This window comes from Gymnoscopelus braueri (genome assembly GCF_963280865.1).
Source record: "Gymnoscopelus braueri genome assembly, chromosome: 8".
Classification (NCBI taxonomy): Eukaryota; Metazoa; Chordata; class Actinopteri; order Myctophiformes; family Myctophidae; genus Gymnoscopelus; species Gymnoscopelus braueri.
In genome coordinates this window covers 1,469,233-1,485,385 of record NC_137609.1, presented here as the reverse complement: position 1 = coordinate 1,485,385, position 16,153 = coordinate 1,469,233, and the positions used below count along the sequence as shown (strand labels likewise).

The following is a 16,153-nucleotide window of genomic DNA, read 5'->3' as shown; positions in this document are numbered from 1 at the left end:
ATTACTTTTCTTTGCTGGCCAGTGTGGTTTGTAAAATGAGTTGCTAAACAATTAGTTTGTATTTGTCAGGTGAAGGATAGATGGATTAAGAGTCAAATATAATGGAATAAGGCTCTTATTAGAATCGGAATCAATAGGCAATGGAATCAGGCTCTTATTAGAATCAGTATCAGAATCAATAAGCAGGCTTATCAACATGTTGGCATGTCTGGTTTAACTGATTGAATCCCTGAAACACTGCAAACAAGCCATGCAGTACAGGCTTGATGCACATGTACTATTTTTTTTTTTGCTGCATGGTCACAGACATGTTTATTATTATTATTATCATTATCATTGTTCCTTCCACAATCCCTATGGCCACATTCAACCCATTAAGACAGGGTGAAAAAATAGCAGATCTACAAGCTCCTATGAGCTTGTAGATCTGCTATTTTTGTGTGAACATTTGTGCAAATCTTTGAAAATATATATATTTTTAAAGCGCACATTTGTAACTCAAATCTTTGTTGTTGGGGCTCCCTGGAACAACACATTTTGAGATGGGGGTCCGTGGCCAAATGCATATCTAAATTTTTTTTTTCTAAATCCGAACAGTATGTTGCTATATCATTGGTGCTCCAACTTTTTTCCATGTCAAGGACCCCTAAAATGATATGTATTTGGCCGTGGCCCCCTTCTCAAAATATGTTGTTCCAGGGACCCCCAGAAGCACAGATTGGAGTTAAAATGTTCGCTTTAAAACACAAATGTTCACCTGGCACAGTAATCTGAGAGATGCCATTACAGAAATCTCAAAAACTTCCTCACACTTATGTGTTTTTGTTAACATTCAATAATTTACTATTGTTTTTTATTCCACGGGACATCTGGTGGGACTTTTGCTAACTTGCCCCAGTTAGCTTCAAAGTCCACAGTTTTACCCCAGTGACAAGTTAATAATAATGATGATAATATGTAACATGTCTGTGAATATGCATCAGGCAAGGCAACCATGTTTTCAAATCAACTGTCAAGCCTGGTTTGATCAGTAAGGACCTGAACCAGGGTGTTGGAGTGGAAGCCCATTAAATTGCCTTGGAGGGTGTCCCCAGGAGGAGCGCACTGCCCAGCAGAGAGAACGCGTGCCTAGAGGCGGACGGCTACCACAGACTGGGCCACCCCAGCCCATGAAGGGCTAGCGGTAACCACCATCACACTATACAGCCGGCAGGTTGAGTGCTCTCAGTCTGCAGGGGGACCTCATCTGTGGGAAGCCGTCAGGAGGATGGCCAGGTCACAGGTGTGGTTGGCAGTCCTCCTGATGGCTTCCCACAGATGACGTCCCCCTGCAGACGGAGAGCACTTACCCTGACAGCTGGCTACCGCTAGCCCTTCACAGGCTGGGGTGGCCCTGTCCACCCGCACCCCTGTCCATGGTAGCTGTCCTCCCTGTCCTCCCACTAGCCAGGCTGTGTTCTCTCTGCTGGGCAGTGCACTCCTCTCTTCAGCAGCACACTGCTGGGTCACTCCCTACACCGCACACACAGAACTGTTTCCCCCCCTTTTAAAGGCGCCTTAATGGTCACACAACACACAGTTAGGTCTTTGCAAAGGCTTCACCAAGCGTCCAAAACAGGTGGCTATTGAGGTTCTAGCCTATTCAAGCTTGCTTATTTGAAGGTACTGATTTAAGAGTATATGTAAATGAGGCAAGAGTTTTTCCCACACAACCGAAACGCGACTATCTGCTTCACTATATTGAGTTTAGTTTGCCTTTTGATTCTGTCTATCCTTCACCTGGCAAATTCAGTCTACTCAACATGTTGGCTTGTGACATTTGTGATCCCTCCACCAGATTCTATCCTGAGCTCTATGACCAAGCATAAGGACAGCAGTTGAAGAATTTGGACTTGACTCGAGTAACTCAGTTGTCACAGAGAAGGTCCAGGTTAAAGGCACGCCATATGGAAATGGTATGCTTGTCTTACTGAGATATACTAAAGGACAACTACAGTTAGGACAAATAGCGAGCATTATTATAAAAAATGAAATGACTGTCCTACTTTTGCTTCGGGGGAAAACTGCCAGCTGGGTTCCTGAGCTTGGAGTCAATGAAGTTGATGAAAATATGTCTATGTACAGCTGCCAAAATCTGGACAAACTTAATGATTATTATCCACTTTCTTCTTACCAGAGAGGTGCAAGGTTGCTCATTCCTCTTAAACATGCCAACATGGAGCTTGTGAAAGAGCTAGTTTAGAAAGCCATACCATCGCTCAGTAGTGAGAAGATGGATGCACTCATGGCTAGACTGGTGGAATTAGGAGTTCAATATGAAGATGACCTGATCCTTGTGGAGGCCCCGGACATCCAGGACACTCTGCCACTCATTCAGTGTAGAAGACTCGTTAAAGCTTTCCAAGGAGGTACGTTTTTTTTACACCGACAAAATCAAATATCACTATGTATTTATGACTATGTTATGTTAACAGTTGGGTAAGTTCAGTTCATTCTTAAAAATCAGGAAAACACAGGTATATGATACCCAAATTCCTACTCAATAATCTCACATGATATATGAATATATTGCCCAACCCTGTATATTATACTGATCAAATACAAAATACGTGGAATCTGCTCTATGCTTAGTCAGTGATTTTCATCCCATACACATGATCATTTCTTTGATGAAACACACTTTACTGTGACAAAACATTTTGCTGGTTTGCTCATTCATGTAAACAATGCTTTTGTTTTGGTCATTTCAGGCTCCGCAGGCTGGCACCAAAGACAAGATGGCGCGCGTGTGGTACCGCAACTTTGGACAGGTGCTCTTATCCAGAGCGACTTAAAAGTGTGAGATCAGAATAAGCAGAGTGAACATGAACTCTAGTCAATAAACAAGGTAAATATCACATACATGTTGTGCCTCTAAGAAACTAGGATAGATTGAACATTGAACTTAGCATCTGTCTAAACAATATTTGTCTTAATCTCTTCACCATGACAGAGCCACAGTCCTTAATCTCTCTCGCTCTCTCCCTCCCGCTGTGTTTTTCAGGCGAGGTGATCCCCGTGTTCGCCGAGTTCGACAACGCCACGTCTCGCTCGGTTGTGCCCAAGGCCTACATCGCCCAGACGCAGACCTTTATCGCCCGAGGGACCATGAAGCAGAAGCAGTCGGTGGTGGCCATGCTGAGCGGTGACGTGGTGGGAGGGCGTCGCAGGGAGACGTGCTACGGCCGCGCCATCAAGATCCCCCCCCAGTCGGACCCTCCATCCTGCAGTGCCGCATCATCAAAGTGGAGTACATGCTCAGGGTAAGGCGTCGTTCTCTCCAGTCTCATTGGCCATTTGAGCATTTATTTATTAAAACTTGACAGCTTCAAGGGTGTCACAGGTTTTTGAATCCATGATTCGATTTGACATTCTATTTTAAGGGCACAATTTGATTAATGTTCGATAAATCACACTGCCAAAATGAATTGCATCATTCTAATCCTGGTGGCTTTTGCAGGTTAGGAAACTCAGGCTGTTGCAAAGTACCTTCTGCCACATCAATGTTAATGTCATGGATTTGATAAGATTTTTTCTCATTTTGATCGATGATACATTTCTATTATTTCTGACACCCCTTGAGAGCACATGTTTTTTTAAAGTACCAGTTAATTTTGTTCCACGTCATCCTAAAAGTGCCCCCTCTCCTGCTTTCCTCAGGTTTGTGTTGATGTTCCCGGGACGTCCAAGCTGTGTCTGGAGCTGCCGCTGGTCATAGGCACCATCCCTCTGCACCCGTTTGGAAGCCGTACCCCCAACGTCAGCAGCCAGTACAGCTGCAACCTGGAGTGGCTTCGCCTCGCCATCCCAGAGCAGCCTGAGCGTAAGTACAATGTCTTGACTCGTCGCTGTCGGGCAGAAACCTCTTTATCTCCATATTCTGAGGTTTTGTGTTTTTTCATAAATGAATGCCCTACTTGATCATACTACAGCATCACACCAAAGTATCAAAAATAGCAGACCTGAAAGCTAAAAGTTAAGACACCTAGTGTCACACAGGGCTTGGAGTTCGGGACATGCTGTGTTCAGATTCCGGACAGAATCCCAGAATCTCGCCTTTTTTTTTTGTTTTCCCTTCCCTCAGCTCCTCCTGACTACAGCTCCGTGGTGACGGCGGAGGAGGCGGAGCAGCGCACCTCCTCGCCCCGTCCCACCCCGACGGAGGACCTTAGTGGGATCCTGCAAAGGCCGCTCATGGCTTTCGTCCAGGAGTTCCGCTTCCTGCCTCCTCCAGTCTACAGCGATGTGAGTAGCGTCTCCTCGCGCAGCACAAACCTTGCCGCTCATCCGTTAACCAGTTAGCTTTAGTTTTGGGTTAGTTGTTGTTATACTGACATGTACATCACAGAGAAAAAAAAGAGTCTCTCGCTCTCTCCCTCCCGCTGTGTTTTTCAGGCGAGGTGATCCCCGTGTTCGCCGAGTTCGACAACGCCACGTCTCGCTCGGTTGTGCCCAAGGCCTACATCGCCCAGGCGCAGACCTTTATCGCCCGAGGGACCATGAAGCAGAAGCGGTCGGTGGTGGCCACGCTGAGCGGTGACGTGGTGGGAGGGCGTCGCAGGGAGACGTGCTACGGCCGCGCCATCAAGATCCCCCCCCCCAGTCGGACCCTCCATCCTGCAGTGCCGCATCATCAAAGTGGAGTACATGCTCAGGGTAAGGCGTCGTTCTCTCCAGTCTCATTGGCCATTTGAGCATTTATTTATTAAAACTTGACAGCTTCAAGGGTGTCACAGGTTTTTGAATCCATGATTCGATTTGACATTCTATTTTAAGGGCACAATTTGATTAATGTTCGATAAATCACACTGCCAAAATGAATTGCATCATTCTAATCCTGGTGGCTTTTGCAGGTTAGGAAACTCAGGCTGTTGCAAAGTACCTTCTGCCACATCAATGTTAATGTCATGGATTTGATAAGATTTTTTCTCATTTTGATCGATGATACATTTCTATTATTTCTGACACCCCTTGAGAGCACATGTTTTTTTAAAGTACCAGTTAATTTTGTTCCACGTCATCCTAAAAGTGCCCCCTCTCCTGCTTTCCTCAGGTTTGTGTTGATGTTCCCGGGACGTCCAAGCTGTGTCTGGAGCTGCCGCTGGTCATAGGCACCATCCCTCTGCACCCGTTTGGAAGCCGTACCCCCAGCGTCAGCAGCCAGTACAGCTGCAACCTGGAGTGGCTTCGCCTCGCCATCCCAGAGCAGCCTGAGCGTAAGTACAATGTCTTGACTCGTCGCTGTCGGGCAGAAACCTCTTTATCTCCATATTCTGAGGTTTTGTGTTTTTTCATAAATTAATGCCCTACTTGATCATACTACAGCATCACACCAAAAGTATCAAAAATAGCAGACCTGCAAGCTAAAAGTTAAGACACCTAGTGTCACACAGGGCTTGGAGTTCGGGACATGCTGTGTTCAGATTCCGGACAGAATCCCAGAATCTCGCCTTTTTTTTGTTTTCCCTTCCCTCAGCTCCTCCTGACTACAGCTCCGTGGTGACGGCGGAGGAGGCGGAGCAGCGCACCTCCTCGCCCCGTCCCACCCCGACGGAGGACCTGAGTGGGATCCTGCAAAGGCCGCTCATGGCTTTCGTCCAGGAGTTCCGCTTCCTGCCTCCTCCAGTCTACAGCGATGTGAGTAGCGTCTCCTCGCGCAGAACAAACCTTGCCGCTCATCCGTTAACCAGTTAGCTTTAGTTTTGGGTTAGTTGTTATACTGACATGTACATCACAGAGAAAAAAAAGAGTCTAGAATAACTGAAAGTGAAACAAAGAGAGCTCAGGAGGAGAAATTGAGGGGTTGAAAGAGATAAGAGACTAAATGAAACCAAAACTTGGGGAGGCTGAATATATTCCAGCTTGAATAGCCAGGTGATCAGAGATCTCTTGCCTACTGCCTACGATCATACCAGGCAATGATCTCAAGATAATTATCTATATTCAGTGGTGGACAAAGTACCACAATACTCAGTACTTGAGTCTAAGTGTAGATACTCCTAATCAAAAAATCATAGTTGACCCACTTTGTGCTGCTGATAATCTCTAAACTTGGTAAACCATCACTCCTGGAAACGAAGATAAAAGGAAATCATTAAAATCCTTGATTTATTTTCCCGACCAGGAGAGAATCACTCATATAATTAATAATACACTTCTGTCCCCTGATAGAACAAGGTCTTGTGAGGACAGACTCCCCCCCCCCCCCGAAAGGATTCCGATTCTAACAATAATCGATTATGTTTGTGTAAATAATATTTTTTCATAACTACTATTAACATTATTGTCTATGCTTAGCCGCTACCTCTGATACAGAAACTGGCAGATAGTCTATTTGCCTGCCTGACTGTGTGTTTGTGTACATTGGAAACATAAAATCATCACATTCATATATGTATCTTTGTCGTTTTATTTCCCCAAAACAGGACTCCGCGGATGCTGAACTCGGCCTCCCCTGTACCCCATGCATCCGAATCAGAGGTTTGTAGATAAATCTATTTGTTCTTAGGTTTACTGATGCGACATTTGTTGCGATGAAAAGGTATGGAGTTGGTTGATTTTGTTTTGTAAATGGTGCTCAGAATGTTGATTAGGGCCAAACTCTTTAAATGGTAAGTACACTTGTATGTAAAGTCTGACAAACTAAATGCAGAATACCCTTTCAAAGTATTTCTTGCTTGTTCTTACCATAACCTGTGTATGAACTGAGTATGGAAGATTTGGCATGTGTGTACATTATTGTTTCTTTAATTACTAATACATATTGTTTTTGTGATCTATGTTTAAGGTGACCATCTATTCGAGATTGCTGTCGATCAGGAAGTTGTGAATGACCACATCACCTCCCCCATTGTGGCCCTGAGCTATGCTTTCAGCTTGTTTTATGTCTGCAACATTGAATATCCAAAGGAGATGTCTCTTACCCTGGAATTCATGCAAAGGTATGTTTTGATCCCATTGACACTCTAAAATCGAGCCAAGATAGATCTAAACACCGCCTAAACATCGTGTAACCGTGGCATACGCATCGCCTAAACATCGTGTAACCGTGGCATACGCATCGCCCAAACATCGTGTAACCGTGGCATACGCATCGCCCAAACATCGTGTAACCGTGGCATACGCATCGCCCAAACATCGTGTAACCGTGGCATACGCATCGCCCAAACATCGTGTAACCGTGGCATACGCATCGCCCAAACATCGTGTAACCGTGGCATACGCATCGCCCAAACATCGTGTAACCGTGGCATACGCATCGCCCAAACATCGTGTAACCGTGGCATACGCATCGCCCAAACATCGTGTAACCGTGGCATACGCATCGCCCAAACATCGTGTAACCGTGGCATACGCATCGCCCAAACATCGTGTAACCGTGGCATACGCATCGCCCAAACATCGTGTAACCGTGGCATACGCATCGCCCAAACATCGTGTAACCGTGGCATACGCATCGCCCAAACATCGTGTAACCGTGGCATACGCATCGCCCAAACATCGTGTAACCATGGCATACGCATCGCCCAAACATAGTGTAACCGTGGCATACGCATCGCCCAAACATCGTGTAACCGTGGCATACGCATCGCCCAAACATCGTGTAACCGTGGCATACGCATCGCCCAAACATCGTGTAACCGTGGCATACGCATCGCCCAAACAGCCAAGATAGATCTAAACACCGCCTAAACATCGCCTAAACATCGTGTAACCGTGGCATACGCATCGCCTAAACATCGTGTAACCGTGGCATACGCATCGCCCAAACATCGTGTAACCGTGGCATACGCATCGCCCAAACATCGTGTGGCATACGCATCGCCCAAACATCGTGTAACCGTGGCATACGCATCGCCCAAACATCGTGTAACCGTGGCATACGCATCGCCCAAACAGCCAAGATAGATCTAAACATCGCCTAAACATCGTGTAACCGTGGCATACGCATCGCCTAAACATCGTGTAACCGTGGCATACGCATCGCCCAAACATCGTGTAACCGTGGCATACGCATCGCCCAAACATCGTGTGGCATACGCATCGCCCAAACATCGTGTAACCGTGGCATACGCATCGCCCAAACATCGTGTAACCGTGGCATACGCATCGCCCAAACAGCCAAGATAGATCTAAACACCGCCTAAACATCGCCTAAACATCGTGTAACCGTGGCATACGCATCGCCTAAACATCGTGTAACCGTGGCATACGCATCGCCCAAACATCGTGTAACCGTGGCATACGCATCGCCCAAACATCGTGTAACCGTGGCATACGCATCGCCCAAACATCGTGTAACCGTGGCATACGCATCGCCCAAACATCGTGTAACCGTGGCATACGCATCGCCCAAACATCGTGTAACCGTGGCATACGCATCGCCCAAACATCGTGTAACCGTGGCATACGCATCGCCCAAACATCGTGTAACCGTGGCATACGCATCGCCCAAACATCGTGTAACCGTGGCATACGCATCGCCCAAACATCGTGTAACCGTGGCATACGCATCGCCCAAACATCGTGTAACCGTGGCATACGCATCGCCCAAACATCGTGTAACCGTGGCATACGCATCGCCCAAACATCGTGTAACCGTGGCATACGCATCGCCTAAACATCGTGTAACCGTGGCATACGCATCGCCCAAACATCGTGTAACCGTGGCATACGCATCGCCCAAACATCGTGTAACCGTGGCATACGCATCGCCCAAACATCGTGTAACCGTGGCATACGCATCGCCCAAACATCGTGTAACCGTGGCATACGCATCGCCCAAACATCGTGTAACCGTGGCATACGCATCGCCCAAACATAGTGTAACCGTGGCATACGCATCGCCCAAACATCGTGTAACCGTGGCATACGCATCGCCCAAACATCGTGTAACCGTGGCATACGCATCGCCCAAACATCGTGTAACCGTGGCATACGCATCGCCCAAACATCGTGTAACTGTGGCATACGCATCGCCCAAACATCGTGTAACCGTGGCATACGCATCGCCCAAACATCGTGTAACCGTGGCATACGCATCGCCCAAACATCGTGTAACCGTGGCATACGCATCGCCCAAACATCGTGTAACCGTGGCATACGCATCGCCCAAACATCGTGTAACCGTGGCATACGCATCGCCCAAACATCGTGTAACCGTGGCATACGCATCGCCTAAACATCGTGTAACCGTGGTATACGCATCGCCTAAACATCGTGTAACCGTGGCATACGCATCGCCTAAACATCGTGTAACCGTGGCATACGCATCGCCTAAACATCGTGTAACCGCGGCATACGCATCGCCTAAACATCGTGTAACCGCGGCATACGCATCGCCCAAACATCGTGTAACCGCGGCATACGCATCGCCCAAACATCGTGTAACCGCGGCATACGCATCGCCCAAACATCGTGTAACCGCGGCATACGCATCGCCCAAACATCGTGTAACCGCGGCATACGCATCGCCCAAACATCGTGTAACCGCGACATACGCATCGCCCAAACATCGTGTAACCGCGGCATACGCATCGCCCAAACATCGTGTAACCGCGGCATACGCATCGCCCAAACATCGTGTAACCGCGGCATACGCATCGCCCAAACATCGTGTAACCGCGGCATACGCATCGCCCAAACATCGTGTAACCGCGGCATACGCATCGCCCAAACATCGTGTAACCGCGGCATACGCATCGCCCAAACATCGTGTAACCGCGGCATACGCATCGCCCAAACATCGTGTAACCGCAGCATACGCATCGCCCAAACATCGTGTAACCGCGGCATACGCATCGCCCAAACATCGTGTAACCGCGGCATACGCATCGCCCAAACATCGTGTAACCGTGGCATACGCATCGCCCAAACATCGTGTAACCGTGGCATACGCATCGCCCAAACATCGTGTAACCGTGGCATACGCATCGCCCAAACATCGTGTAACCGTGGCATACGCATCGCCCAAACATCGTGTAACCGTGGCATACGCATCGCCCAAACATCGTGTAACCGTGGCATACGCATCGCCCAAACATCGTGTAACCGTGGCATACGCATCGCCCAAACATCGTGTAACCGTGGCATACGCATCGCCTAAACATCGTGTGTTAATGGGTTAAGAGATTTGAGGACATTTTTTTTTTTTTACAAAGACAGATGGTCAACTAGAATGCAACTAGAGTTGCTCAGCTTACAGGAGCAAAGTGTTAGTGTAGTACTGTAGTAGTTTGCAACATTAGCTGTAGATGGACTCACACACATGGGCATCGTGGAGAAAACAAATGTGTGCTATTTTAGACGGCTCCACTCCTGTAGAGCCACACTACAAGTAGTATCTCAACTTTGTTTGCATATTACTCTTTAGTTCAGTTTCATTCATTTAGTTGCATGTGTAGCTAAACATATTTCTGTTTCCTTAGAGTTTTCTTTGGAATCAATCCTGACCGAGGGTCCAAGGCCGAGATGAAGGGGAAGAAACGGCACCACATTCCTCCAAAACTGTCAAAGCTCGTGACTGAGCTGAAGGAAACTGGCACATGTGAGCTTTCCTCAAAGCTCAAAACAGAACTTTTTGGACTGAACGTACACACACACACACACACTCTTTAAAAAAAGTTTACTTTTTATTTATTTGTCACTGCATTGTTCTCCTACAGGTTGGGACAGCGCCTTTCAGTGGGGAATGTTGAGTGGGAGGTGTAGGACGGAGTTTCTACATCCTCCTGGAAGGGGCTCCTCATTCCTCACTGACAGGTGAGCTAGTAGGGTGCAAACAGTGGGAGGAATTTATTATTGTTATTAATTTGGTTGAGAAAACGGTTGATGCGCACATGTACACACACTAAGGTCATGGTGTTAACAAAAAGGATTTTGCTGCTATTATTTTACATGGTTGAATGTATGGTCAGTTTAATGTTTTATTTTATGGAAATGTCTTTTAAATAAATGTCATTTGTATGGCACTCAGGTATGTTCTCCTACAGGTTGGGGCAGCGCCTGTCAGCGGGGAATGTTGAGTGGGAGGTGTAGGACTGAGTCGCTACATCCTCCTGGAGGGGGCTCCTCATTCCTCACTGACAGGTGAGCCAGTCGGGTGTAGGCTAACGGATATTCGATATTCGAATATGAAAATTAATATTCAAATTTAAAAAATAATGTGTTTTTATTTATTTTTTTGACAGGGACAATACAAAAAACAATGTATGAAGTTATAAAAACAAACAAAAGATATATTTTATTCATCCGAGCACTCGATACATTGTTTTTTGTACAGTTTCTGTCAACAAAATTAGATAATTGAAAAACTTTTTTTATAATAATTAAAAAGGAGGAAAGTTGACAGCCCTAGTAGGGTGCAACAGCAGTGGGAGAAAGGTATTTTTTTTTTCATTTCATCATTGAATGCACTGTACATTAGCAAATGAATATAAAAAAATTAAAGTGAATGCACTTTTATTATTTCATCATTGAATGCACTTGTATGGAAAAAATAAATACATTTTGAGCAATTTCTATATGTTGTGCTTTATTCAGATTGAGTAATGATTATGTATTTAGGATTAGGATATTAGGATTTTTTTTTTTTTTTTTTTTTGTAAAAATAAATAAATAAAAAGGATATTAGGATTGACGGAAGTATCTGTAAATAGTACATACTAAGGACTGTAAAAGTACGGAATTATCCGTATTAGGATTAACAGAAGTGTCCGTAAATGGTACTGACAAAGTCTTGTAAATCTACAGAAATATCCGTTATAGGGTTGACAGAAGTGTCCGTATATGGTACAGACAAAGTCTTGTAAATCTACAGAAATATCCGTTATAGGGTTGACAGAAGTGTCCGTATATGGTACAGACAAAGTCTTGTAAATCTACAGAAATATCCGTTATATGGTTGACAGAAGTGTCCGTATATGGTACAGACAAAGTCTTGTAAATCTACAGAAATATCCGTTATAAGGTTGATGGAAGTGTCTGTAGTATAACGGACAATGTCCTGGCAGCAAATTACCAGCACTTTGTCCGTTTTTCGACGATTTTTTTTTTTACAGTGTACAGCAGTTTAAACTCCCTTTGCGAATATATACAGTGAAATGGATCATAAAAATACCAGAGCCAACTGTCAGATGTCCTGAAGCAGTCCACTCCAAATACAACTTTTGAATAATATATTTATGAATGAAATTACAGTGGTGAGTTGACATCTGCAAGGTAAATAAAACACTAAAGTGTCCCCATTATGCAAGTAAATTAAATATACTTAAAATACCAAAAGTAAACAAAAGGTATGCAGAATGTCCCATTTCCCAAATTTAATATGTATTAAAATCTTTTGAAAATAGCAGATCTACAAGCTTGTGAGGCGTTGTGAGCTTGTAGATCTGCTTTCAAAAGATTTTTTAACCATTCATAAACATGGCGAGCGCAACAGCTGTCACTTTGTGAGAGGAACTGGGGACTTTCATCATAACGTTTAACTATAAAATGTAGAAATTAAGGAAACATGCTCAGCATCATTTATATACCTTTAGTTAACTTGGCTTATGCTTAATATTTTTATCAGATGATCGGATCATCCGTGAGAGTACAATTTGTAAACTTCGGGTTCATGCATAGAGGACGAAGCAGCGCAGCCTGTTATAGGAGGAACTGCTGCGCTGGTTCTCTGTGTAGCCCCCACACTCAAATTAGCGAGAAAGGGCGTGCAAAAGACCTGGCTATCGAGCTCAGGCTTATTGGCATGACTGGTAACGTGTCGTGCTGGCGAGTGGGAGCTTCGGGTTCAATCCCAGCTCACTGCTTCACTATATATGCATGAATCCGGTGTTTATAAATTCTAGCAAATTCCGATCATCTCATAAAAGGTGACAGAGCCAACTGTCAGATGTCCTGAAGCAGTCCACTCTAAATACAACGTTTGAATATATTTATGCATTAAATTACATCTGCAAGCTTAAGAGGCGTTGTGAGCTTGTAGATATGCTATTTTCCAAAGATTTTTTAACCATTCACAGCTGTCACTTTGTAACTATAAAACTTCGAAATTAAGGAAACATATTTATATAGATATAGATATAGACATAGATAGATAGATAGATAGATAGATAGATAGATAGATAGATAGAATTTATATACATTCTGCCACTCCCCAACCCAGCTGGGACAGCTGGAAACCAATCAAGTGATTGATTGCCAGTCTATATCAAGGCATTTCCCAGTCATACATGTGTGAGATACCATGGCTGCTATACAGCATATTCTAGCTGCTAACCAGCGTCCCCGTGCGCGAAGCCGGTTGACCTATGTGCACGCATTTCGCCGACAACATTTTAGCCCCCTAAACATCCTGACGGACCGAGCTATACAAGCGAAGTACAGGCTGCCCCGTGCGGAGATCCAGCGCCTTCTCCAAGTGGTCTCCCCACATATAAGGAGGCCAACTCGGCGCAACTTCGCCCTCAGCCCGGAGGTGCAGCTCCTCACCGCGCTGCGTTTTTACGCAGTGGGGAGTTTCCAGGAGATGGTTGGAGAGGGATCCGCCCTCAGCAAGGCGTCGGTGTCATGGTGTGTGGCAGCCGTGACACCGATTCTCCTGCGCCATGCCCGGCACCACATCAAGATGCCCACCACGAGGGAGGAGGTACGTCAGGTCCATCAAGGCTTCTACGACATGGCTGGGATCCCCCGGGTGATTGGTGTGGTGGATGACACGCTGATCCCGCTCCTCAATCCAGCCCTGGTGGACCCGGCCTGGGTCTGTAGGAAGCACTATACGGCCTTGAATATTCAGGTGGTGGTGGACCCCGATGGTCTAATAACGGACATCGTTGCCAGGTGGCCAGGATCCAGCCATGATGCCTTCATGTGGGAGAACTCCGCCGTGGGAGAGAGGGCGGCCAGGGGAGAGTTCGGCGGGAGCTTCTTCCTTGGTGACAGTGGCTACCCCCTCCGCACCTACATCATCACACCCGTGGACGAGCCGGCCTCACCAGCGGAGCTAGCGTTCAATTTGAGTCACTCCACCACCAGGACTCACATCGAACGGGTGTTTGGCAGGTGGAAAGCCAGGTTCCGCTGCATCCACCGCTCCGCGGGTGGTCTTCGCCTATCCCCCCTCAAGTCCTGCCAGGTGATTGTGGTGACGGCAATGCTTCACAACATTGCTTGGCGTGCTGGATTACATGATGTGGACGATGAGGAGGAGGAGGACGACGATGAGGATGATGATGACCCACCACCACCATCTCCCCTCCCCCCGGACCCCAAGCACGGCGAGCAGCACTCCACCAAGCTGGTATCCAGGCCAGACAGGAGCTCATCAACCTGTTCTGACTTCACACTTCCCCCCCTTTCACCTTGCAGTCACAAAGCAGTTCACAGAGCACCTGAACACTGTATACCCACCCGACGACCACCACCACCCCCACCCCCACCACCACCACCAATAAAATCCTATCAAATAAGTCCACAACACTTCAGGTGTTGTGGGCAGCAACAGTGGCTAAAATAAGCCCACTACATCTGAGGTGTAGAGGGCAGCCACACACACAGTGTATGGCTAAAATAAGCCCACAACACTTCACATATAGTGAGCAGCCACACACTGTGTGTGTGTGTGTGTGTGTGTGTGTGTGTGTGTGTGTGTGTGTGTGTGTGTGTGTGTGTGTGTGTGTGTGTGTGTGTGTGTCACACACACACACACACACACGCACCCCTTTTAATGCTTTATTTGAATCCACAAATTATTATTAATGTACAGGGAATCAAATGTAATGGGGCAAGACAGTTCATGGGCACCTAAGGGTACATATAGCACCTTCTCCTCCACAAACTGCCTGTAGGAGCCAGTTATTTATATGCACAGTGTGGTCAATCCCCAGCAGGTCTCCCTTATAAGGACATGCTAGGGGCGTGACAGACTGAGAAGCACACAGTCTTTAGACCTGGTTTGCGTGTCTTTATTTTGAAACCTAAACAAACCTGGAGTGGACATTCTATTCTTCAACCTGCAACAAGCGTCTATTATTTCAGTCTGTCCAAAGAGTGACTCACAGAAATGGGAAAAGTTGTTTTTTAACAAAAGGATTGTCACTACACTGCCTATAAAATACCAGCCGAAACAGAACAATATTTAGTTGTTTGGCTTGCTCTTTGTCATGCCACTTTTCAGGCCACTCGTGGTCAGTTTATATACATGGCCCAGGCTTCCAAGTAAGCACAATCTACACCAAGTTTATTGTGGTTCTAAGTAATGGTTGGTACTTTGAATGTTCATCTTGGAAAGCTTGGTCCACGTACAAATCAAAAACACAGCCTACTTCTAGAATCAGGACCTCTTTGTGACTGGTGTCAACCAAAATAACATCAGGTGTATTCGGGATGCTAGCAAAAACATCACAAGTATAATTAAACCATTCTGGTAACACTCTTGAATGTTTATACATTGCTGCACTGGATGGCATACATTTTGTACTGCATCAGACCCATATATGTCAAAAATACGGTCATGGCGAGCAATGTACAAGTTTTATATGCACTTCCAATTGTGATGTGTGCAATGGATTCTACCTGTTCAGAATCATGATGGTTTCAAGAGAGTGGACTATGGATGTTATCTAATTTCCCCCTATAAAAAGGAAAGGTATTAGAGAAAAATAGATTAATAAGCCCACTGCCACCGTACAGTGTGGCACCCATCATATCAGCTGTTATGCTTAGGGCTTGAAGAGGCCAGCAGTAAACAACACACAGTTGAAAAGGAAACCAAGGCTCATTTTATAAAAAAAAAAAAAAAAACAGCTGAATGCCACTCCTCACAGGGGTCCTGCATCCGCATCACCTGCAATGGAGGGAGGTCGATTAGTGAAATGGAACAGAATAGATTCAATTGTGGAGAAACGTATGGACATGTCACCTACCTTGCATCTGGGGAAACATGGGGACGGAGATGGATCCAGACTGGACAAAGTGGGCCTCTGCCAGGAGAAGCCTTTTTTCAGCCAGCTGGATTTTCTGCCTCTTCAAGGCCACCATCTCCTCTTGGAAAGTTTCCAATTTGGCATTGGCCCTCTTCATTTCAGCCAAGATTTGCACTTGGATTTCATTG

At 46.0% G+C, this 16,153-nt stretch overlaps 2 pseudogenes across 2 annotated transcripts; both read left to right on the top strand.

Moving 5' to 3' along the window:
• The first annotated feature begins 2,272 nt into the window (after window positions 1-2,272).
• Window positions 2,273-4,341, top strand: LOC308090024 (arrestin domain-containing protein 2-like; annotated as a pseudogene). The gene is made up of 4 exons (XR_013935093.1): window positions 2,273-2,408; window positions 3,044-3,302; window positions 3,700-3,862; window positions 4,124-4,341. The product of XR_013935093.1 is annotated as an arrestin domain-containing protein 2-like (transcript).
• Window positions 4,342-4,379: 38 nt separating this feature from the next.
• Window positions 4,380-11,501, top strand: LOC308090023 (arrestin domain-containing protein 2-like; annotated as a pseudogene). Its single transcript, XR_013935092.1, has 6 exons — window positions 4,380-4,695; window positions 5,093-5,255; window positions 5,516-5,676; window positions 6,465-6,519; window positions 6,827-6,980; window positions 10,467-11,501. The product of XR_013935092.1 is annotated as an arrestin domain-containing protein 2-like (transcript).
• Window positions 11,502-16,153: the final 4,652 nt, after the last annotated feature.